The sequence below is a fragment of the Corvus brachyrhynchos genome, unplaced genomic scaffold, assembly GCF_000691975.1.
Source record: "Corvus brachyrhynchos isolate BGI_N302 unplaced genomic scaffold, ASM69197v1 scaffold230, whole genome shotgun sequence".
Lineage (NCBI taxonomy): Eukaryota > Metazoa > Chordata > Aves > Passeriformes > Corvidae > Corvus > Corvus brachyrhynchos.
Genome location: NW_008235744.1, coordinates 657,575 through 680,853, shown reverse-complemented (window position 1 = coordinate 680,853; position 23,279 = coordinate 657,575). Strand labels below are relative to the sequence as shown.

Here is a 23,279-nt window from a genome sequence, read left to right as displayed (position 1 = left end):
TAAAATGCTTCCAAATGCTTCCAAATTTCACAGGTGGATTTGTATCTAGATGATGGGTTAATGATGTTGTGTCCACCAGTTTTTGAGCTTTAACCTGTGTTTTAAATACATTAGCTCCACAGGTAAGCATTCCCTGAATGTGGATTTTTGTTAATTGTAAGCATTATATTTCAAACTTAGCCATATTATTTCCAAAACAAATATTAATGAAGGAAACAATAAACATAAACACTTATTTTTAAAATGCTAATGTACAAGAAAATAAATAAAAGATATTGTTGATAGTTTATATGAAAAATAATACAGAGTTACTGCAAGCTGTTGTGCTGAATGTTTTTTTGAAGAACTGTAAACTCTCAACCAATTGGGTATATGGTTATAATTTACCTACAATATTTTCTTAATATTACAGATGGCAGTAGAAGCTCAAGATTAAATTACTTATCTGGTATTCAATTAGACTTCAACAGGTTGCTTATAATATAACAAGAAAATGAGCATTTAAAGTCATATGAGTTGCCACAATAAAATGATAATGTACAAGTAGGTAAAATATAGCACTGATAGTAAGGAAAATGTCAGGAGTTGAATTAGCTCTATATAGGTGTGTGTAATAATGTGTTACTTGCAATATGAATGTATGCTTTGTTGTTTCTTCATTATAAAGGAGAGAGGTCAGCATGATCTTTATTAGTAAAAATAAAGAAACTTAATGTATTTGTGCAAGTAGTGGAAAAAAACTTGAAATCATGAAATATAGAGGGATAAAAGGAACTTTTTGTGTTTGATGTGTTGGTTGTTTTATTTGTATTTATATATACATAGACATGTATTTCTCTAATCTTTAGAAGTCCCTACAGCAAACCATGAAGTGTCTGATGTGTGACTCTCATTTCTATGGAGAATCAATATGCTGTTAAGAGGAGCAGCACAATGTGCCAGGTGGTGCCCTGTTGTTGGGATGCAGAGCAGCAGAGGCTCAGAAGCTGAAGACAATATAAAGGAGTGGAGATTTATGAAATAGTTGCTCTGTAAGAACTTTGCTGTACAAGTTTGAACTTGATACCTGATTTCTGCTGCCTTCCAGCTGACTTTACCTTGAGGCATGCACAGTATCTCCTGGGCTCTGCCTCTACCTAGGAGAAATACGAATTTTCAGGAGTTCCTGTGGGGTTCAGCACATATTGCTCAAGGGCATCTGTGATTCTTCTTGTTATAAATGGGGTCCAAACTAAAAAAGGGGTAATTTTTTACCCAAATTTAACTTATTTGGAAATTAGGGGCTTAGGTAAATGACATCTAGCTTGTTCTTAGTTTGTATTTCTGGTCTGTATGTGGCCTGGCCCTGGGCTTGAGTCAAGATGACTTGAGCTAACAGAGCTGTAGCAAGACTTGGCGGTGTGAGCAGAGTTCGTGTTTCAGACAATGCTGTCCATCAGTTCCATCAGGAGGTCTTCACCTGCAGCAGGCAGTTCAGAGGTGGCTACATTTCATTTCATTTTATTTTCTGTATAAACACACTTAGAGCAAGAACTCTTGAGGCTATGCAAGCATCAAATCGCATGAAAATAAAACTAAAACAACTCCCCCCCAGAACAAAACAAGACCCCACAAACAAAGAAACAAACCCCCCATCCAAATAACAAAAATCCATCTTTGGACTTGCAGATCCATAATCTGTAAACAGCTACACACTTAATTCTGCAGAGTGGTTTGAATTAATCATTTGCTTGTGATCTGCAGGGTTTGGAGCCCTGTATTGCATAGGTCTTAAATTTGTTGCTGGCTTGGTAAGACCACGGTATTCTAATGTACGTGTCCTGAATTATATAATACTACTGAGCACCCTTTCTAATTTTCTTAATGCTGTGAGTCATTCAGCTTCTGGGCATTAGTTAAGTTGTTACATAGATGATTTCCCTCATAATTATAGAGAATTTTGCTGCCTTGTTTTTCTCTTTTTCTTTGGCAAACAGGATTGTTTCAGTAGTGGTAATAGAGTTGCCTGTTGCTATTGTGAGTTTAGCCAGCTGTGAAGCTGCACTTATGTTTGTTATTACCCTGCACTTCATTATGAAATGCAGCCTATTAATTATTTCACTAAAATGTAGCTGCTGGACCTGAGGGACATTCCCCATTCTCCTGTTGCTTTACATTTCCATTCATTTTAATGGCAGTTCACGCAGTTTCTTTACATTTATATGTAATTTCCCTTGGCTGTCACTGCCTGCTCCTTCTAGATACTTCAGTCAATATTTTCCACTGTTGCTGAAATTCATGTTTCTGCTGTGGAGCTGTCATTGTAACTCCCAGTCCCTTATTTCCTCCTCGATGCTATAGTTGAACATTGAGGCATACAGGGGTGGAGGTCAGGGGTACAGCACTTCTGATTCACTGTAGAGCAGCTTTCCAGAATAATACCCGTTTTTAAACACTAAAACGTTTGACCTGTAACCCTTCTTGGTTGCTGCATTTGACTTAATAGCTCCATTTTTTTCCCCCTTTGGCTCTGTTTGGTATTGCAGTGGACTTGTTGGGAAGTTAATAGCTATCACGACAATTTTTATTTTCTAAATGAAACAATGCCCCCTGGTGCTCTAGGATTCGAGAGGTCTGATTTTATAGTCAAAATAAAAATAAAACCAAATAAAATCTTTTCAGACAGATACTTACTGTTCCTAAATCTGCCAGCTACCACTCAAATGCTGTCACTGTCACTCACAGGGGATGGGGAAGAACACTTGTCAGCACTGAGCAACAAAGAGAAGTCACAAGGAGAGTAACAGGGAGTAAAAGCAAATTGCAAAAGAGACAAGTCCATTAGGCAGGGTAAAAGCAAATTACAGAAGAGAAAAATAAAATGAAAGAGTTAAGACAAGAAATAGTCTAATGAAAGAGCAGTTGGAGAAAAGTAAAATTAAAACTGTCTGCTTAATGAAATGTTAAATCTAGATAGTGATAGAGAAGAAGCAATAATATTAAAAAATGGAAGTACTTTTTTATAAAAAGATTTCATTTAATAAAGGTATTACAGAAGAAAAGGACAAAGAGGGTAAGTGTGAAAAATAGACAATGAAGAGCATTAAATTAAAATGTCAAATATAAAAAGAAAGAGAATATGGAAGTATATGTAAGTGCATGAATGCTACAGGAATTAGTAGAATAAATGTAGTTTGTTATTTTCTGTGCCTAACAAAACAGATTATTGATGCAGAAATTTAATCCAAAATACCATCAGAGTTTAAATGTAAGCAAAGCTGATAAGCAATGAAATGAAACAGTTGAGCTCTCTTCTGTTGGGCTTGTCACTAGCATTTGATTCTGTAAAAATTAAGATGCTAAATTACAAAATTATTCTTGATGTGCATGGCACGCATGGGAACCACAAGAATGTTGCTTGTCCTGGTTGCAGACAGCAAACTCCAGCACAGCATGCCTTCCCGCAGCCTTGCAGCTGACGGGCGCCTCAGCTTTGGAAGACCAATCAATAGAGCAGAGACTGCCATAAATCACCGTCTCAGATGGAGTGCAGGGCTATGAACACTACCAGTGCTATCTATAAAGCCAAAACAGACACAAAAAAACCCCCCCAACAAATAAAGGCAGAAGAAAGGCACAGGAAACCACCCCTTGCTGCAGCTGCAAGATGTGTAAACAAGCTGCACTCTCAGGTTTTTTTCAGTCACAGGCAGGGATAAAATAACACAGCTCAGAAGCAGGGATGACTGAAATGGCTTTAAGGTAGCTTTATGTTCCCACAGTCCTGGAGCAGCAATGAGTCAGTCAAGTCCCTCTCTGTAAGTTAGAATAGCCTGAAGGCTGCTCTAAATCATTCTGGCTGCCAGTGACCCTGCAACAGCAGAGAGGGGTTGCTGGGGCATAGCAAAGTCTTGGCTGCACTTCCCTTCCTTTGGCCATGTCCTCTAGCCCATCCAGAGGAGCTGTTGGGAGGGGGGTGAGGGGGTGTCAGGGGAGAAGAAGAGAAGGAAAAGCATGGAAATGGCTGTGATGCCTGTTCTGCTGGAAGACCCCTGCTTCTGCTGTGGCTGGCAGTGGTCCAGTGGCTGGCTGTGGTCAGCACTGATCCCAGCACAGGCAAGAAGAATTCTGTGATTGGGCCATGGCCAGGTGCAGTGGTAGGGTTTGGTTTTATTAATCTGATTTTCAAAGGCATTTTTTGAGAGTTCTTCAGATTATATAGAGTCCCTTTTCCATGGGAATCTCATCTGTTAGTGACTGGTTTGTAGGTCCTACACACATGCAAGTGTTCATATTCTGTGACCACCACGGTCAGTTTTGTATCAGTGTTAATGAGATATTGTCTCTACCCAGTACTATCTGGCCTAGCAGTAGCAGTATTTAAGTTAATACTGCTATGTGGATTTATGCCATTAAGTGTAGCTCATGATTTTAATTTTGTTTTTATTTACCTGCTCTTATAAACTAAAAATATTCCCCAATTTGTGAGAAAAACATGAGGCTGTGATTTAATTTGCTTACTTCATTTTTTTTTAACAGGAATATTCTAAATAATATTAAGAACAAATAACAGCAATCAATAATCCCAACTCCAGATACTTGCATTTTATATTGTGATTGTTTGATGCTGTTGTCAGTTACCTCTGAATGATCCTACATGTGATGGAAGCTACAGTTAAGAGTGTAATTTGTTTCCAAACTCTTCTGTAAATATATCAATCTCACTACTTCAGTGTGAGCAAAATGCTTGTGGCTTAAAAGAAGACCATGACCGTCTTAAAAGAAGACCTTCCCAAGCCAAAGGGCATACATTCTGAAACCTTCCCTTTCTCTCACTAAACAGTGAACAGCCCAACCTTACTAGTGGGTAGTCAGAATTGAAATTTACCAAACTGGTTAGTCACAGCAGGTTACTGAGTGGACTGTTAGAGGAGATCCTGCAGCAGAGGAAAAATTATTATCCCTTTAAAAAGTTCCTTAAAAGCATTCCCAAAATTTTGTTTTCAGTCAACTGGGTATTTCATGATGTGCAACAGAAGTAGAGTGATGTTTTGAAGTACTGAGCAAAACCATTGGTCTTATAAGTAGTAGACATCTCCATAAGTTACGCAGAGACATATTCTTAACCTGCACATATACTGTGGAAAGGTTTTAGCTTGTACTTGAAGATCTATTTTAGCAAAAGTGTGAGGTGCTACCTTCCCTGCTGACTAAACCTCCATGAAAGTCGAAGTGGAAGGTCATGGATATTCCGTTCACTGCCTGTAACCTGAGACAAAAGGATATGATCCCTTGATGAGCAAATGGTAGAAGAACGGTAGTTTGTACCCACAGGTGTGGTGTGCACGTGAGGGAGCACAGAAGCTATAATGAAATGTAATGCCCTTGATACGATAGCTTATAATGTCTTGGCTTTTTCTGATAGTTTAGAACAGAAATTTTTTAAGGAAAAACAGGAAATATGCATGTGTTGGTTGGATGTATGTCAACACTGGTTGACACAGTCAGCAGCTGAAGACTAAATCTTCAGGGTGTAAATTCTTTTAGCTCAGTTGATGCCAGGAGAGTTGTGTCAGACTGCAGTACTTTAAGCTCTGTCCTGAGGACACCCAGTACCGTCAGCAGGAACTGCATACATGGAATCAGTAGAGTTCCTTGGAAAGGATTCAGTGCTTTCCTGCCAGGAGCTCAGCACCAGTAGTGAGTGGTCTTGAAGATCTGGTGCTGCCAGAAGAGACACATAACCTCTGTCTGCTGCCTTTGATCACAACTGAGGGGAAAACTGTTCTGTGTTATCTTCAAGTCTGAAAACTGCTAACATCCCAAAATATTGAAGGTCATCTGACTCTGTGGGATTTCCCTGTTGCTCTCTTCTCCCTGGCCTTTTTAGGTAGGACAGATTGCAACAATTCATGGTGGTGTGTGGGAGATGGTTTCAGAGTTACCTGTGACAATACAAACATAAAGACCTTCCTACAATGGTGAGCATTTCATCCTATCCACAGTATTTTCTTAAAAGAGCCTACTGGGTAGGTACCTCTGATTTAGCAGCAGGATGGAGCTGAAATCATGTCCTGACATGCAAGCATTTTGGATTATTTAATAACTTAATTTTTCCTTGAGCATTGATAGCTTAGTCTGTCATTTATTTGTTTGATATTTTATGATCTGATGATTTCTTCTCACATATTTTAGTCAGGCATATTATGTATCACTTTTGCTTTATATTTTCTATTACTGGGAATTAATTTTTCAAGAGTATCTCCATTTAATTATATAATACAATCACATGTGCATTTGCATGAATAGGAAGAATCTGTTCTAATTTAGCCATTATATATTATGCTATCTTGGGTTTTCCAGTAAAAATTCCCAAGTTTTTTGTTTTAGCATAACAATAGTCATATTCATTGCTTCTTACATTTTAACAAAAGCACTCAGATGCCAGTTCATAGATTGACATAATCAGCTTTGTCTCTTAATTAGAAAAGAGAATAAAGCTGTTTAAGGGTGTCAATAAAATGACAGATGCATCATTAACAGAAGGCTACATTGGATCAGAATGGTGCAAATAGTTGGAATTGAAATGTTAAAAATTTTTACTGGTAACCTTTTGTTTCTAATTTTCATTTTCTTGGGATTTTTTCATAATTGAAAAATAGCAAAGGTACATAATATATATATATGGAATGCTTGTTGGTGATGGACAACTCAAGTTTATAATTAGAGTAGAGCTATAGCTAGGAAAACTTACTACTCAGGATTTCTGCCTACCCTCAAAACAAAATTCAGCATGGCCAATGCACCCTTTGGCCATGCCTTTGATGCGCTCCTCATCACCCCTAAGATGTCACCAGTTGTGTATGAGCAATGGGATAGCATGTAGATTACAAAATTCAGGACTAACCCTATGCCTGACTTCTTGGTGCAGCACAGGGTATGAAATCTTTCCACTGAATACACAGTTTAATATTGACTTCAGTGACTCCATATTTCTCCAGCAGTTTATGATGCTGTTGATACCCTCATATCCTTTGGAATAAAGGACGTTTTTGTACTGTACTCGTAAGACACAATAGCTTTCAGTCAGAACAAACAAAAATTACAGAATCTGACAAAATTGGAAATATTTAAACACTGGGGCAATGGGAATGCATGTTTTGGGATTGAAGTATACAGATGGAGATAAGATTGCATGCTGCATCTATGATCTGTCAGAGGTGGCTCATCCCAGCAGGGTCTGATATCCAGGGCATCCACAAGACCCAGCATTTCATATCAGCTTTACTGACAACCTGCGCTAGAGGATTTTCAGGTTTCCTACCAATCCAACTGTCTTCTGGCAAGCAATACTGAGGTCCTTCCTAGGAAGAAATCGGCGCAGTTTTGTCTATTTGGCACCAGTCATATGATACAATTCAGGGTGCAAATGGTCTGGCTGCTAGGTCACATAGCAAGACACATGAGAGTCCATCTCTGAATGTACTCTAAAACACCCACACCTACAGCCTTCTGTGCTAGATGAGTGCTGTGCAGCCAGTCTTGAAACCCTTTCAGCATGGGGAATGATGAATGGGTGAGTCACCAGCCTATAGTCCTGAGTTCACATGCATGGATTAATGTCGAAGAGGTGTTCTAAGTCTTCGTCTGCTTCCCATCTGAATCCACATTCTTTTCATTAGAACCTCTAAAGCTCATTATCTCTTCAACAGAAATGTTTTCAACTTTCAGGATTTCATGAAGTTTCGACACTTCTGTGAGTTTTATGTCTCTTGTATAGACAGCTGCCTCATCTGCTGTTTGGGAATCAGCATTTAATTATGTGGGGCTCCAAAACAGTTGTAATGGTACCCAGTTGAAGTAGCTGGTTGCAAAATATTGAACACTTCATTAATAAAATTTCTAATTTTCAAATTAGAATGGGATGGGGGTGAGCAGGTTGAGGAGCATCAGGTAGTTTGATAGACAAACAAACAGACGTACAGACTACTGAAATCTTATCCTGTCTTCCCTGAGACAGGCCCAACAGACAACAGCCCATGTGATATGGAGGATTCCCTGTCATCTCTGAACACAGGGACTGAACTAAACACAGTGACTTACAGGATAGGGAGCAATGGGAATAAGTTCCTGCCCGGTGCAGCAGGAACATCACCTGTGTGACCACCTCACCTCCTCAGGTGTCTGGCGTAACAGTGGTGAGGCTCTGTGAGTGTAACTGGACAATAGTGAGGACGTGGGTTCATCTAGCATGCACGGGTCACTAAGGTTAAGTCAGCCTACACCCTCTGTCAAAACCACTTCCAGACAGAAAGAAGACAGGTCATTGTCATAGGAAACTCTTCTGATGGGAACAGAAGGCCCAACATGCAGACTGGACACACTTATTCGGGAAGTCTGCTGCCTCCTGGGGCCCAGCTTAAACATGTCAAGAGAAACCTTCCTACTCTGTTATGGACTTCAGATTATCATCCACTACTGTTTTTTCAGGTGGTAGCCTGAAAGTCTCAACAAGAAGTCTGGGGGCAGTCGAGAGACCTCAGGGCTTGGGACAACTGTCTAACGCATCAGGTGCACAAGTAGTGTTCTCTGTTTGCAGGGAATGATGGGGGAAAAACAGGAAGAGCCAGCAGATCAATACCTGTTTCACCCATTTTTCATCATGGGTTGGCTGAGTTTTGGGCTCTTGTATTTAGTTTGCAGGAAAGACATGGAGGCAGTGGAGCATGTCCAGAGAAGGACAAGGAAGCTGGTGAAGGTTCTGGAGCACAAGTCCTGTGAGGAGAGGCTGAAGGACCTAAGGTGGTTCAACCTGGAGAAAAGGAGGCTCAGGAATGACCTAATTGCTCTCTACAACTCCCTGAAAGGAGGTTGTAGCCAGGTGGGGGTCAATCTATTCTCCCTAGTAACAATAGGTAGGACAAGAGGAAATGGCCTCAAGTTCCACAAGGGAGGTATAGATTGGATGTCAGGAAAATTTCTTTATCAAAAGGGCAGTCAAGCATTGGAACAGGCTGCCTAGAAAAGTGGTTGAGTCACAGTCCCTGGAAATACTTGTGTAGAAGTGACACTTGGGGGCATGGTTTAGTAGTAGACTTGTCAGTGCTAGGGCAGTAGTTGGACTTGATGATCTTAAAGGTCTTTTTCAGCCTAAATTACTCCATTATTCTGTGAAATTACTCAGTTGGACAGTATCTGGTTTTGAAAAAAGAAAATAAAAAGATAATATATGTTCATAAATAGCCAAGTCTTGGATTCTTCAAAAAGATGATCCTTTATAACCTAAATATTATTTTGTGCAGGAAACAGCTAAGGAAAAAAATGAAACAAGTATTCATTTGCAATTCTAATGTCTCTGATTACAGTCCCCAAGTTGACATTTGCTCACTTTAATTAAAAAAATTGAGAATTTCATTTTTATTTTCTACTCCATATTTCATAGCAAAGGGATTTAAAACATGTTCAGACCTACACTGTCCCAGTTACTGTTCCATCTTATGATCTTCAGTTAAAAATATTTTACTTTCTTTGACAACAGAATGAAAATTTATTCTTGATTTACCTAAAACTGAAATTAGTTAGTTTGCCTAAAACTGACAAGGATTACATTTGAGAGAACTCACACAAATACAAGGCTAGAAGCTTCATTTAGGTTTAACCCTTGTGCCCTTGAACACAATAGAGTTTACATAAATATTTAAGAAGGGCAGCCACAGACCAATTAAAGGAATATATTTTCCAAGCATCAAACCATTGTTTTCCGGCAGTGCACTGATGCTCTTAAATTAATACATATTAAATCTGTTATGGGCTTAGCAGAGTTTTAGGGTCTGGAGAGGGAAAAGCAGATGAGAGCACCCCAGGGGGAGGTCGGGCAGAGATTGCCTGTGAGACACACGACACACTGCGCAGCTCACAGTGTCTGTGTGGCTGAGGATGGCTGCAGGCTGCTCTGCAAATCTGCCTGAGGAGGACAGGGCACCACCATCCCTCTTGTTAAGTCCTTCTCAGCATCCTTGGAAAAGCTGTGGGCAAGTTGAGAAGGCTGTGACTGGCTTCACTTTGATATTTGCTAAATAAAATTGAGGAGCAGCTGTTTTGTGGGAAATATATTTAAGGGCTTTTTTTTTTTTTTAAATTTAAAAATAAAAATGTTTTCAGATACTTCAGAATTCCCCTTGTACTGAGAGATCTAGTTTCAGGCTACTCCTTCCCAAGATTGCTTACTAAAAGGGTGCACTTTTCATATCCACTCACTTCAGACCCGAGAGTCCATCAGATTGCTGTTTCATGGTGTGTAGTATGAATTATAGAAAGGTGCTCCTCATACGTACATTTATGTGAAAAGTATTTATTTTCCTAGGTTCCCAGACCTAGGAAAATAAATTTGCAAGTAATTGCATTTGTTGCTCCCTAATTGTGGCAGCTCGTTAAGTTCAGTATGGACTATGAGAAAGTGTGATTTGAAAAAGACCCATATGCTTTTGAATGCAGGGGTAGAGCCAGAGCAGACCTTAGGGTGAGAGAAGGAGGGAAAGGTACAAGTGAAATAAATAACAGAGATGAGAAGTTTTGGAAGACGAGTAAAAAAGCACATCTAGGAAGGGGGAAAAAAGGAGAGACTTGTTGCAGCTAGTGAAAAGCCAAAGATAAAGAGTACAGATTGCAGCATGCTTTCTGCTGAAATAGATCACCTGCAGTTTCTGCTGCGAGAACTAAAATAGTTCAGATGGAGAAACAGAGATGTTAATCTAGGCTGGTGGCAGAAGGAGATGAGGCAGAAGAGAATGAATGTTTGTGGGGAATCCCGTTACAAGACTGTTTCTCTTAACATGTGCAATACACTTGTAGCACTGGAAGGAAAAGAGGGAAAAGAAGTATCTGGAAAGCAAATATGAATAACTGAATAATCTTTGAAAGAGAAGAACACCTGCTAATACTGTGTTCATCTTACAGACTTTAAAGCTTTTGAAACGTTGACCTAAGTACCATATTCAAATTCTGCTTTCCTGTGATATATGCCTTACTGACAGGATTAGTTACCTTCTCTCATTATATCAACTTCAAGTTTTCTTTGCAAATAAGTGAACTAAATAAGGTACCTGGGGCATTTTTGTGTTTATCCAACTGTTGAGACTATACTTTGGAATTTTTCAATACATTTTTGAGCAAAATATGTCCTGACTGTTAATTCTGTAATACAGTTCGTGAAATGTGTGACATCTGAAGCTCATGGGGGAGAGGAGGGAAATTGCTTGCAGATCACCATGTGCTTCTGTGTGTCCACTTGGGGAATGTATGGCCATAACGGTGGGAGTCAAGAAATTGTTAATTAAAAGTCTTCTCATCTGTATTGCATCTTTTTTTTAAAGATAAAATGCAAAATCTCTTCTTCTTCTAAAGCTATGCACATGGAGATTTTTAGGCAGAGTAAGTGGCCCCGTTTTTCTAGTTAATTACCTCAATAAATCAGGAGTAGGTTGCTGGTGTTTGAAAATTCTGTGCATGGTAGACAGAGTGAGGGAGGGAGCAGTTTTCTGCAGTGTTCTGTTGCTGGTCTGTAATGGTATATAATGCACTCAGGTCAGAAAGGTGGTATGGATACTCACAATGCCATCATGGCTATAACATCAGAAGCTTACTGGGGAAAAAAAATTACAGTTAAAAACCCCCAAAATATTACAATAAAACTTTGTGTTTGTGTTATATGTTATATGTTAGAGCATATAAAGTGTTTGTGTTACTGCTACCAAAAAAAAAAAAAAATTGCAGCACCACTCTGTTCTTCCTATGATAAATAGGATTGCATAAATGCATATGTGTGTGCATATAGAAATAAGTATACTTAAATACACATAATCTGTGTTGATAAATACATGTGTACACACACACATGCATCTGAATGAATTGTATTTGCTTCTTGAAAATGGCTAATACTCCCTGAAGGGGGAAGTGGAGAGAGGGAGGGATTTTATCAGTACTAGTTGATCTCACAGTTGAGGGTGAATTTTGCAGTGAACAATGCAGACATGCACTGTAGAAAGGCTGTTCCTGTCTCTGCCTAAGAGCAGACAACAGATGGGTGTGGGAAGACAGGAGAGCACAGTGAGGAAACTGGACAAGATTCACCAACAGCCTTACTTGTTCTCTATGCCAGTGTGGTATGGCTGTGGTTCACTGTGGTGGCTGTGGTGGCCAGGATTCAGGAAGGGGTTTGACTGAGGATGAACTGGAAGTGAAAGCAATACCCAGACTAAGAACATATTGCAGGAGATGAGAGCAGAGGCTTCCCAGATCTGAACAGGAGCTTGGTTTGAGAAGAAAGCTGACAGTGGGTGGGCAAAGGGGCTGAATGGTGGTGGCAGGTCCATGGAGGCATCCCAAGAGGGATGGGCAGCCAGGGTGGAAGTATGCAGAAGAATCAGGGCCAGGAGAAAAACATTTTAATCTGGGTGGGTCATAAAAACTGACATCAAAAAACAAATGTGAGAAGAGACAAGACAGAGTTAGGGGAAATCTAGGGGAGTCATCATCTTGGCTACCTAAGTGAGCAATTCTAATCTATCTGTATCATTAATAAAGACCAATTCTTCCAAAAGGCTCCTTTTCTCTTGGTGATTATAGAGAACTTAAAAGATGTCTGGTTAACCAAGATTCCAAACTTCTGGATGGCTCAGTTATATTAAATGAAGGGTCTATTTTCATTACCTTTTTTGTTCTAATGGTCATCCTGCATTATTTAGCTTTTGTGCAGTTCTATAGAAAACAACACTTGATTTTTTTTAATAATTTTTTTTTTACTTCTGAAATTATATACTGCATTCTCAAAGAAAACACTGTTGCTGCATACAGAAGCAGCAATATCTTTTCATCTAGCATTCTCCTCTCTTTCCTAGTTACCAGGGTTTTTAAAATGTGATAATGTCCCACCACTGTTTCTGAGATTTCCTGAATTTATTTGTTTGCTCTTTATTACGTAAGGAATGATTTCTGCCTGTTTGAATATATTTCTGTGGGGAGTGCTGACATTCTTATCCACACTTCACTTGTCACTTCCAGGCCAGACGGTTAATATGATTTCCTACTATGAGCTACTTACTGTGTACAGTTTTAACATGTGTTGCAGCAAAGCAGTATACTGAAGTGCAGAAATGACTTATGAAAGAGGGGGATATCAGATAAAAGTCATCGGGTTCTCTTTGGTAAATTCATAAGTACGTGCAGCATAAATACGTTCCTAATAGGAGTAAAAGGAAATACAGGTGGATTTCAAATTCTCATCCCATCCTTCTCACATGAATACGAGGGAAAAAAGTGTTTATGTTTGTGGATAATACCTAAAGAGGAGTGTCTGCAAGCCTGCAAAGGAGGGATTAGCATTCCAAATGGTGAACTGGAAAACACAGAGGACTAATCAACAGCATCTGGATGGGAGCACAGTCTTTTCTCTGGGAAAAGGCTGAGAGCTGTAATGGTTCCCAAGTTGGATTTTTATTAACATGGTGGTGATTTTGCACAGAAAGCTGAGGTAATGCTGGGAGGCAAAGGGTGTCACCCTTGAGATGGAATAGGTGATTGCACTGCTGTGCTCAGTGCAGGACACTGCCATAGAGAAAGGTGTGGGTTAATGTTAGAAAATCAAGACAGAAGTGACACAAGTATGCAGAGGTCTAGAAAACAGTTATCAGGAAATACTGAAAGAAATTGAGGTTGTTTAACCTAAAGAAGACTAAATGAGAACGTAATAAGTACCTTTAAATACATTAAGTGTTCCTGCAGAAGTGAAGGGGATCATTTATTCTCTTATCCTTTGCAGGCAGAATGAGAAGTAGTGGGCTTGAGGTACAACATGAAGATAAAGGTTAGATGTGAGGAGAAAGAGATTGCTTGGGGAGACTGTAGAGACTGTTACTGAGTATCTTCAAGAAGGGCATAGAATAATATAAGATACCAGTGCACAGCACCCTACCTGGGGTACAAGGTATGAAATAAGTAACCTCTTGTCATCTCTTCTAAGCCTATTTTTCTTTGATTAAAGCTGAATTAAGAAAGGAAAAGTCCTTGGCTGGACAAATAACCTCAAATGTAAAATGTAATAGAGTAACCTTGGGCTTGGTCAGGGAAAGTGTTGAGTAGTTGTGGCTGCTCTCACTGCCCTCACCCAGAGAAGAAGCAAAGTGGGATTGCAAAATGAAGGCTGTGAGCACTAAATCTGTATTAATTTTTAATGCTGATGAATTATTGTCACATTGGCCAGGTCTTGTCTTCACCATGACTCCTATCCTGGCTGTTATGAAAATTTACATTACATTTGGTAATGTAAAATTTCTCAGAATTTTCAGCCTCTAATAAAGCCTGAGCCACAAGCTCTTTTTTGGTGGGTTTCCATTTTAAAACTGTTCAGATTACTTTCCCGTGATGGCATTTACTTGCCTTTTGGCTTTTTAGGCAATGTCCCAACTGGTAACTACAAGTAGAGGTAGAATTTACAGTTATGTCCTTCAACACAGTTTGAAGTGTGAAGAATTGTTATGTACAATGTCAACGTACGATTCTCGAGATAATTTAGCCTAAACTGCAAAGGAATAAGATTTCTTAGAGAGTGATATTTCAGAGTTACTGAATGAGTTATTGAGTTTTGGTATTTTTTTGATATTTGGGGTTTACCTTAATGAAATTACTAGAAGAGAGAGAAAAGAAGATTCTCCTGTGGTGAATGATTACAGCACAAGTTGAAGATCTTAGCAACAAAACCTTGTATGGTTTTAAAGGAGAAAAAATGTATTTTTATTAAAATCACTGAAGTTTTTGACATGAAAAACTTTCAACAAAAGGATTGCATTTTTCTGTGGAAAAAAAAATCACTGTAAAAGTTCTCTGTTTGGTTGAATTGCTTTTGTCAGCATTTCTCCCAGTTTGTCTCACATTACCACTAGAGTCTGTTTTGCTGTACTGCTCTTTTTGGGAGCACAGATAAACTCTTCTTTCCCTGTTGTACTCAGAAGTGTATTCACTACTTTTTCCTGAGTCTTTTCTCCTTTTCTTTTACCAGTGATCTTTATCCTGATGAAAAAGAGATGGTTATCAGTACTGCAGCATGAAACCACTTTACCTAGGCGTAAGTATAGACAGTGGCAGTGTGAGGTTTTTTTTATGCAGGACTCTCACATTTTCATTGACTCAATCCATGTCTCTCTCAAGATGATGCATCCATTTACTCCCCACAAGCCTGAAAACAGTGATCAGGTTGGAGCAATGTCTTTACCTCCACAGGAAGTATTTAAGCTGAGAATTCAAGGGTAGAAGACTGTATATTGCTAAACCTCTCATCGGGCTTGTTCTGCAGGGAATGCTTTTTCATACTGCATGTATTTGACCTGGAAAATTTAGAGTTCCAGGAGATCACTGAGTCAGATAATTAAGGTGAGGATTTAAGACACACATAATTTTATAAATGTCAAATATTGCACTGTGGCCAAATATTTGAAAGAAAATTTTATTTTCTCTCCTCTTAGGTGTAAAGCACCTAGGTCTGGGGGAAAACTGCTAAATTAAAAAAAAAAAACAGGGAGATAGACTCACTGGCTTTCTCCTGTCCTAAGTTTCCTGTGTTCTCTCTCTCATAATACAAGAAGACATTCCAGACACCACATTTCTGGGGATTACCTTTCTTGGGGTTGAAGCCTTTGGCCTCATTCTTTTCCTCACAGTTAGAGTGTTCCTAAGCCCCTGGAAAGACACTGTCTTGTTGCTTAAATATTGTGATCGAGCCTGTGAATAATCTCTAACTGCTCTGACATGTTCATAATAGCTTTTGTTCTACTCCGTACCTATCCATTTCCATTCCTTAAAGTCCCCTGACGTGGTGTGTTCCAGCTTGGACATGGTATGTGATGGTTTGTCCAGAGATACTATGGAAAAATCAGAGCACTACCTTGAGCTTTTGTGGATGGTAACGATGGTTTGGAAAGTGAAAATGACCCCTCTGTGGCAAATGATATTGTTAGACCTTTTTCTCCTCGGCTTGTGGGGTTTTTTCTGCCTTTGGTGAAAGTTGTTGTGAAAAGCGGTCAGCTGAACCGGCGCTACCCTGCAGAGTGACGTGTTCGTGTCGGGCTTCTTCAGCTGTGCTGTGTGCAGTGAAGGCTGCGTTAACACCAGATGCCAATCATACACCACCAGTGGATTTGCAAGATTATAGGACAGGAAAAAAGATGAAGGTTAAGCATGGGGCACAATAGAGATTACTTATGGTAATGAATTGTATAATTTTTCTAGACAGATCTGGATTAATGTTTATCCCAGGCAAGAGATTACTGTATGTCTGATTCTAGTTGTAAACAGACATTATTAAACAGAAGGTTTATGTTCATGAAATGCGACTATGGGTGTTAAAGCACTTATGATTTATTATGTGCAAAAAGAAAAATTAACCTGTTCATCTGCTATAGTACAAGATGCGCTATGGGTTTTTGCATAATTTGAAAGGCATCTGCTCCTTTGGAATACAAATAACCAGTGAGATGAGAAAGATTCTCCTCTCATTTACACAGGTCCAATGCCTCACAGTACAGTGATGTTGAAATGGTGTAACCAAGAAAAGAATAGTCTTGTGTGCTTTTATAAAGCAATAATATTTCCTTGAGAGATCATGTTGCCAAAGTCTGTTTGCTTGTGAATCTTTAGAGTATTTTCTTTATAACTAAAAAAAAAAAGTAATTTTCAGAGACCTTTACAAATGACTGCATTGGGGTTTCTGAAATAATTCCCTTTCACTATGTGAAAACACAGTGTTTAGAGACATTGAATTTAATACTTTTTTAAATTGAATATTTTTCAAAATACGTTGAAGCCCATTTTTCTCCTGCTTTATTGTATCACTGCTGCTTAGCATAAGTGAAACATAGATACAGCTTCCATATCTTTAGTATTGCCTTACCTCAGCAGCTAAATAATCACACCTGACTCAGTGCCTTCTGTGTTTTAGGTGAGCTGAAAAATATTCCCTTAAGGAAACTGTAAACAAACTCTCAAACTTTGCTTTTTTTTGGTGAAGTAGATGTTGCAACTCTATTACTTGCTAACAAGGAATTATCTTTTCTCTGTAAGAGCAAAGAAAAATTACAGTTATCAAAATCTGTTCATTCTATTTATGGGCTGTATTTGTAGCCAGCTGATTTTTGCATAATGCCATTTGAAGTTATCCATTTAACAATGATGGATGATACAACTGTGTTGCTCTCCCTCCACTTTGTAACTGATCCGTCTACTTATAGATTGCATTGGACATGTTGCTGATGCTTTATTTGTAAAATTCACTCACATATGTGAGAAATTTGTTTGTTAAGTCTTACTGGCTTCACAGAGGCTTCTCAGACAAGTAAAGATATTCCTTTGTATAAGCAAAACCAGCCCAGAATGTAGAGTGAAAAGACCTGGGAATGTCATGAGGTTTGTTAAGTGAATTAGAATTTAAGCAGCTAGACTAGACCTGAATAAAATATAAGTCATTCTGAATGTTTCACTTAGAAAAGTTGCAGTCTTAAATTTCCATCAAAACACTTTATAGTGCTCTTTTACGTTTCTTAGCTATATTTTGCATTTGGTACAACAATATATATTCGTCATGAGAAAAATATAACTTCAATGCTTGTAATATCTTGCCTAATTATCAAATTTTACAACTTCTGTGAAGTGTGAGTCCAGAGTTAAAGTTCACGAGCAAATTAATTAAGCAGTAAAAGTTTCTGTGGGCTTTGTTAATGGTTCCGTTTAGCATCCGAAGTTGACAACGACTTGTGGAGATACCCTGGATGCAGGTAAGAGTCCCTCAGGAAATGGGGTTAGCTCTGCTTGAAAGTTTGTGCAGAGAAGCACTGGATTTGGGGAGGCGCTAAAATACAGGCACCGCTCTTTTCTTCACCGTGTGTTAGCAGACATCGATAAGTCGTGGAGATGACCTCCATCTTCCAAAGAGACAGAAAGCTAGAAATGAAGACACATTTCTGTTATCAGTCTGCTGTGGGTCGTAAGTTGAACTGGTGTTATATTTTCCTCTGAAAGCCGCGTAGCCTTGACACAGTGTTTAACAGTGTTAAGCTTATTGCTGCTGAGCTGAACGTGTCTGAAGTGAACGATGACCCTCACGTCTTTGCAATAGCAAAATGTCTCCCTGATGTGATCCCGAAGACTTGGAGCATTAAGTTAATTTACCCCTGGATTTCTGAGCTGCCTTCTTTTTACCCGGCAGAGAGCTTGTGAAGAATACAGCTTCTGACCGAATGACAGAACATGGAGGGTGAAATTAGATGCATTCAATTAGAAGATGACAAAAAGCCTATCTAAATATTTGTCAGGATGCTACTTACAGGAGGTAGTGTCCAGCCGGGGAAGTGAAAGGCAGACACTCTCGGGACTTAATAGTCTGGGGGGAAAAAAATGGGTAAATCATCCAGATTCTTTACGGGCTTGGAAGGGATAATTGAGGGTATCAGGTTGGCTGCTATGCTTCCAGGGCTAGTGACCCTTCTCATGTAATCTCAGATTAATTCTTTGCTTTTATTCACTTAATACAGAATTAAACATTACGAGTTTTCTGGACCACTTGAGTAAATAATAATGTTATTTGACCACTAGAGGATGATTAATGCAGTGGTTTCTGGGAGGTATTGAAGAAAGAGGGGTTCTACTTTCTCCTCAATATAAAAAAAACACACCACAAAACAGCCAAACAAAACCCCAAAGCCACAAAACTTAAGGAAATGAAAAAGGCACAGCAAACTGTTGTCTGTGAGACTGTCAGACAAGAAGATTTACTGGTTTACCAGAGGACAAAAGGATGTTCTTGGAAACTAAAATCTGAAATTAGTAGTCAGTTAAACAGAAAGAGATCAAAATATGCAGCTTGATTTAGCCACATCTCTTTATCTGTAAATTAAATTTATAACTGCTTTTCTAAAGTAAGTGAGCAAATCTCTGGCTTGTATTTTCCTGCTCAAAAAGTTTTAATTATGAAAGTAAAATAAAAAGTAAATACAGCAGACCATGGTAATTTTTTTTTATTTGTGTTACAGCAGTTCAAGGAAGAATGTGACTATGATAGGGTTAATCCAGCTACATAAAAATCCATGCTGTGTATGATAGTAGTAAAGCTTGTGATCCCTTGATCTTTGATTAGATCCAAGCTAGTAAATATCTTGTGTTTAATCAGAATGAGTTGTTCTGCATGTAGTATAAGTCACCTTCACAGATGGGATGTAGCAGCAGAGTTGTTCGCGAATATTTGTTTTAATCCCTTCCAGAACAAGCACGCTTTATGTTTCTTTGTTGTAAATCAGATTCAAGCAACTAAAGACCAGCATGAACGAAAGATATTTACTTGCAGTCAGGAGTAGGACAGTGTGGGAAGCTTTTTTCCTTTTAAAGAAAAATATAACTTAGTAGATTCTTAAAAGGTATTTTATGCTGTTCTGTAAAGATAACTAATGTTCACTGTGGCTGCTTTTTTAGACTGGGATGCAAACATCAGTACCTGGAATTTCTTCTTAAACTGTTCATACACTTTCCTATCTTAGACTATAAATATGAAGAGACTAAGATTTATTATAGTTAATGTTCAGCCTGTATTATTATCCCATATTTTAAAGATATTTAGTTAGAATGGCTGTTCTCTTTGCTGGTAAGCTGAAATTACTAAAATGTTGTCTGTAAAGATACTTGTTTTGTGTGGTGTGTCAGCGTCCTATTTACCTAAATCTGTCATAATTGCCTTCCAGTACATCTTCCTCTGACATGCCAAATATTGAAAATGAGATAACTCTTTGCTGGGAGATTTTCTACCGAATGTCATTTTTCTGTGTTCATAACTTGATGGTAATAACTGGACGACCTGTAGTTAAATGCGTCTCAATTTCTCTCACTTATTTTTCCTAATCACCACACGGAGCCCTCAGTGCTCAAAGGTGTGATTAGATTTAACCTGCCATCATATCTGAAAAACTTTCTGTACAACATATTATACATTGCAGGAATTATATATGTAAATGGTGGGTCTAAGTGTAATATATAAATAGATATAAAGATGAGTTGCTCTCATGCCAAAGTTAACTCCTGTTTATTTTTTTTTTCTGTTTTTAACAGAAAGACTGGAGAGCCCCCACTAATAAATGGCTGGATTCCTTACCTTGGGAAAGCTTTGATTTTTAGAAAAGATGCTTACAAATTCTTACTGGATCAGCAAAAGAAATTTGGAGATATTTTCACTGTACATATTGCTGGTGAGAAATATTTTAGTATATATCTTGATTTTTTCCCTCAGTGAGGTTAAATACTAATCCAAATGTGTATTTTAGAATCTTCCTTACCCAAAACATTTTTCTCTAGCATAGACCCATAAAAATCCCTCAGATTTACATGTACTGTAATCATAACAATTATCCATAAAATATCACTATCAACGTGTGGATTTATTTACATCTGTAAGTATATATGTATTTTGACAGATTTTGTAGGTATGTACTGTATGAACATAAGTTTTGCCAGCACATTTAATTGCATATTGTTGGGTTTTTTCCTAAAGAAGGGAGAACTAACATCATCTTGACACTGCACAGAAAAATATCAGATTAAATTTAGAAAACACTTAAGAAAAAAAGTGCAGAATTTGTTCTCACACATTTTACAACTGGTTGACAGGAACACAAGGGAATGAATGACACATTGACTCAGTGATACAATCGGGACTGGAACACAGAAACTTCCCGTTGCCAGCCTCTTACTCTGATCATGCTTGCTGAAAATAACAATATAATAAAGTATGATATAACCTTGCTGCTTCCTGTATTTATAACTGTATTACTAAGCTAGATTGGATACAAACATTTGAGTGATTTCACATAGACACTTAGCTATGGAAGACAAACAGAATAAAACTGGAATCCTGAATGAAAGTGAAATATATAAATTTACATCTATCTATCTACCTATCCATAGAGATCTACTTTTTACTAAAGTCAATATAAAATCCAGTATTTTCTTGTGTTCAGAAAGGCAAGCTCTTATTAATATAGGTGTATGTAATCATCTTCTGCAGCTTTAGATGCTGATATCCTTGTTCAAATGATCAACTTTAGTCTAATTTTTAGTTATTCCTGCAGCTTTAGGGAGTTTGAAACAAAAATGTTACGTGTAAAGTACAAATTTTGCTTTGTAATTCTGGGGCAGTAGAATTAGCTTTATATTTCCATATAAGCAATATTTTGCAATGCAAATTATTTTTTCTTCAAATGTCAATTAATTTAATTGCAAGTTGAGTGTTTAATTAATAAAATTTTTCTTCCTTTTAAAAAATCTGTCCTTTTGTTCCTTTGGAAGAGAATTTTTACTGTATTAAATATGTGATTTTTTAAAATTCATTTAGAAAGTTTTTTTTTTTGAAACTGGTATGATCAGATTTTTTTGCAACTTGAAAGTGAGTTTGGCACAGTATAACACCAACTTTTGTTGAAATACAGTCTTTTTTATTGTTAATGTGAATTCACACTATAATACAGTTTTGGCTTCTTACAGATTAATAACTACAATTCAGATATTATCTTAGTACATTCATAAAACCAGATACAGTCATACGTCAGAGTCTTAAAAGTGTTTAATCAAATATTTCCTTATTTTGCCTCTTTATTATTTTATGCAAGACTGCGTTTAGAAATTTGTGTTTAAGCAATCTATGAGTGTAGTTTCAGAAATTTCTATTTGCATGATAAACCAAATTCCATCTCAGATAATCCCCCTATGTTCAAGTGTTTTGAGCCAAGCTTCCCTTGATAAAGACTGAGGTAAATGGAGTTAGTTCTGGGTATCACTTCAGCCTTGTGCAGGGAAATGTTTGATTTTGTGAATCCGTCATAACAGAGACACCACTTGAAGTTCTCTTTTTCAGTAAAAAATTGCTGACCGTCAGGACTTCATTAAAGAGAAACAGTTTGTCATCCGCAAGTCAGCGAAGAAACCAAAGCTAGTTAGTACCTCCTGTCATGTCCTGATCTGAAGCCATGCAGGATTTCTGTATGTCTTACTGATTTGACAAAGATGATGTTTCTGTGCTCGGCAAACATAGCGTAGCCAGCTGTATGTGGACTATCATTACTTTACCCCCCGGTGGATGTCTAAAGGTCCTGTCAAAAAATTCTATCAATATATATTGTTCTAATTATTGGGTCTCAAACTAGCTCATTTGGAAAATGTGGAACGATGCTTGGAGTTTCTGGCATTGCCCCGTACTGGTAATGCGATTTTGCTGATTGTACTTTCCCATGTGATGAGCAAATGATTGTCATCCCTAAAAGTCGCAAGGGACATGGATGTCATCTTAATAAAGGAATTAAAAAGCACATCTTTCTATGAGAAACAATGTAAATTCCTGACCTGTCGCAGAAAATAGTTCTCTAATTGGTTTTGTGTGGTGGTGCAGCAGAATCGTTTTCCCCAAACGTCATGCCAGCGCAGCACCACTGTACATCATTGTCAGCAGTTCAGCAGAATCTCCCTAATAAGAGGACGATTACATAAATGCGATAGTCTTGGGGGAAAAAAAAGGAACAGAAAAGAAAAGAATAAGGAGGGGAAAGAGAGAGAGTCTGTGGCATTGTGATGATCATACTTCCCAAGCCTCTCTGCTTGTTAAGGGTCAGCAGCATAGGCCGACGGCTAGGTAACAACTTAAAAAGCTTGAAACAGTTTTGCCATTGTTTCTTGGGATTAAACTTTGTGTCCTTTCCCTCTCAAGTTGAAATGCGTGATAATGAACTCTGCAACATTCTCTCTGAAACTAACTCACCTTTTAATAAAATAATCTTAGTGGTTTTGACTATTCATGTTTGCCTTTTCAAAGGTCTAAGGACTGCTGCTAAGTCATTCTTTTCTTTAAAGCAAGATACACCTAAAGTAACGTATCCCATTTTTCTCTCCTAGGCAAAGGTAATTTACATTAACTCCTTACCAGGCTGAAGCCTGCTGCAAGCATTACTGAAATAACATCCATCATTAGATGCCATCTGAAATGCTTGTCTTTCATCATTAGCATTAAAAAGCTCCAGAATGCATTATTAGAGTAATTTCTTAACTATCATACAAATACTGGCTTCTCTGCTCAGATTTACCAAAGTTGACAATTTTCATATTTTCCACATCAATCTTCTATTTCTAGGAGACTGTAGAAACTAAATGGAGATAACCAAGCTATTTGCAGCATGGGTGTAATGGAGGCTGAAGGACTGGATAGTGAAGTATGAATTTTCTGTAGC

General features: G+C 38.1%; 1 protein-coding gene across 2 annotated transcripts in view; it reads left to right on the top strand.

Moving 5' to 3' along the window:
* The first annotated feature begins 1,738 nt into the window (after nucleotides 1–1,738).
* The window catches only part of LOC103624890 (25-hydroxycholesterol 7-alpha-hydroxylase), a 40,667-nt gene continuing 19,126 nt past the window's right edge, over nucleotides 1,739–23,279 (top strand). The window contains exons 1-3 of one of the 2 annotated variants that reach the window (XM_017725793.1): nucleotides 1,739–1,744; nucleotides 4,909–4,914; nucleotides 20,117–20,255. The gene's annotated coding sequence lies outside the window, so the exon portion shown is untranslated. Of the gene's footprint in view, nucleotides 1,745–4,908; nucleotides 4,915–15,040; nucleotides 15,098–20,116; nucleotides 20,256–23,279 lie in introns of those variants that run through there. The other variant, XM_017747266.1, reaches the window with a different exon arrangement.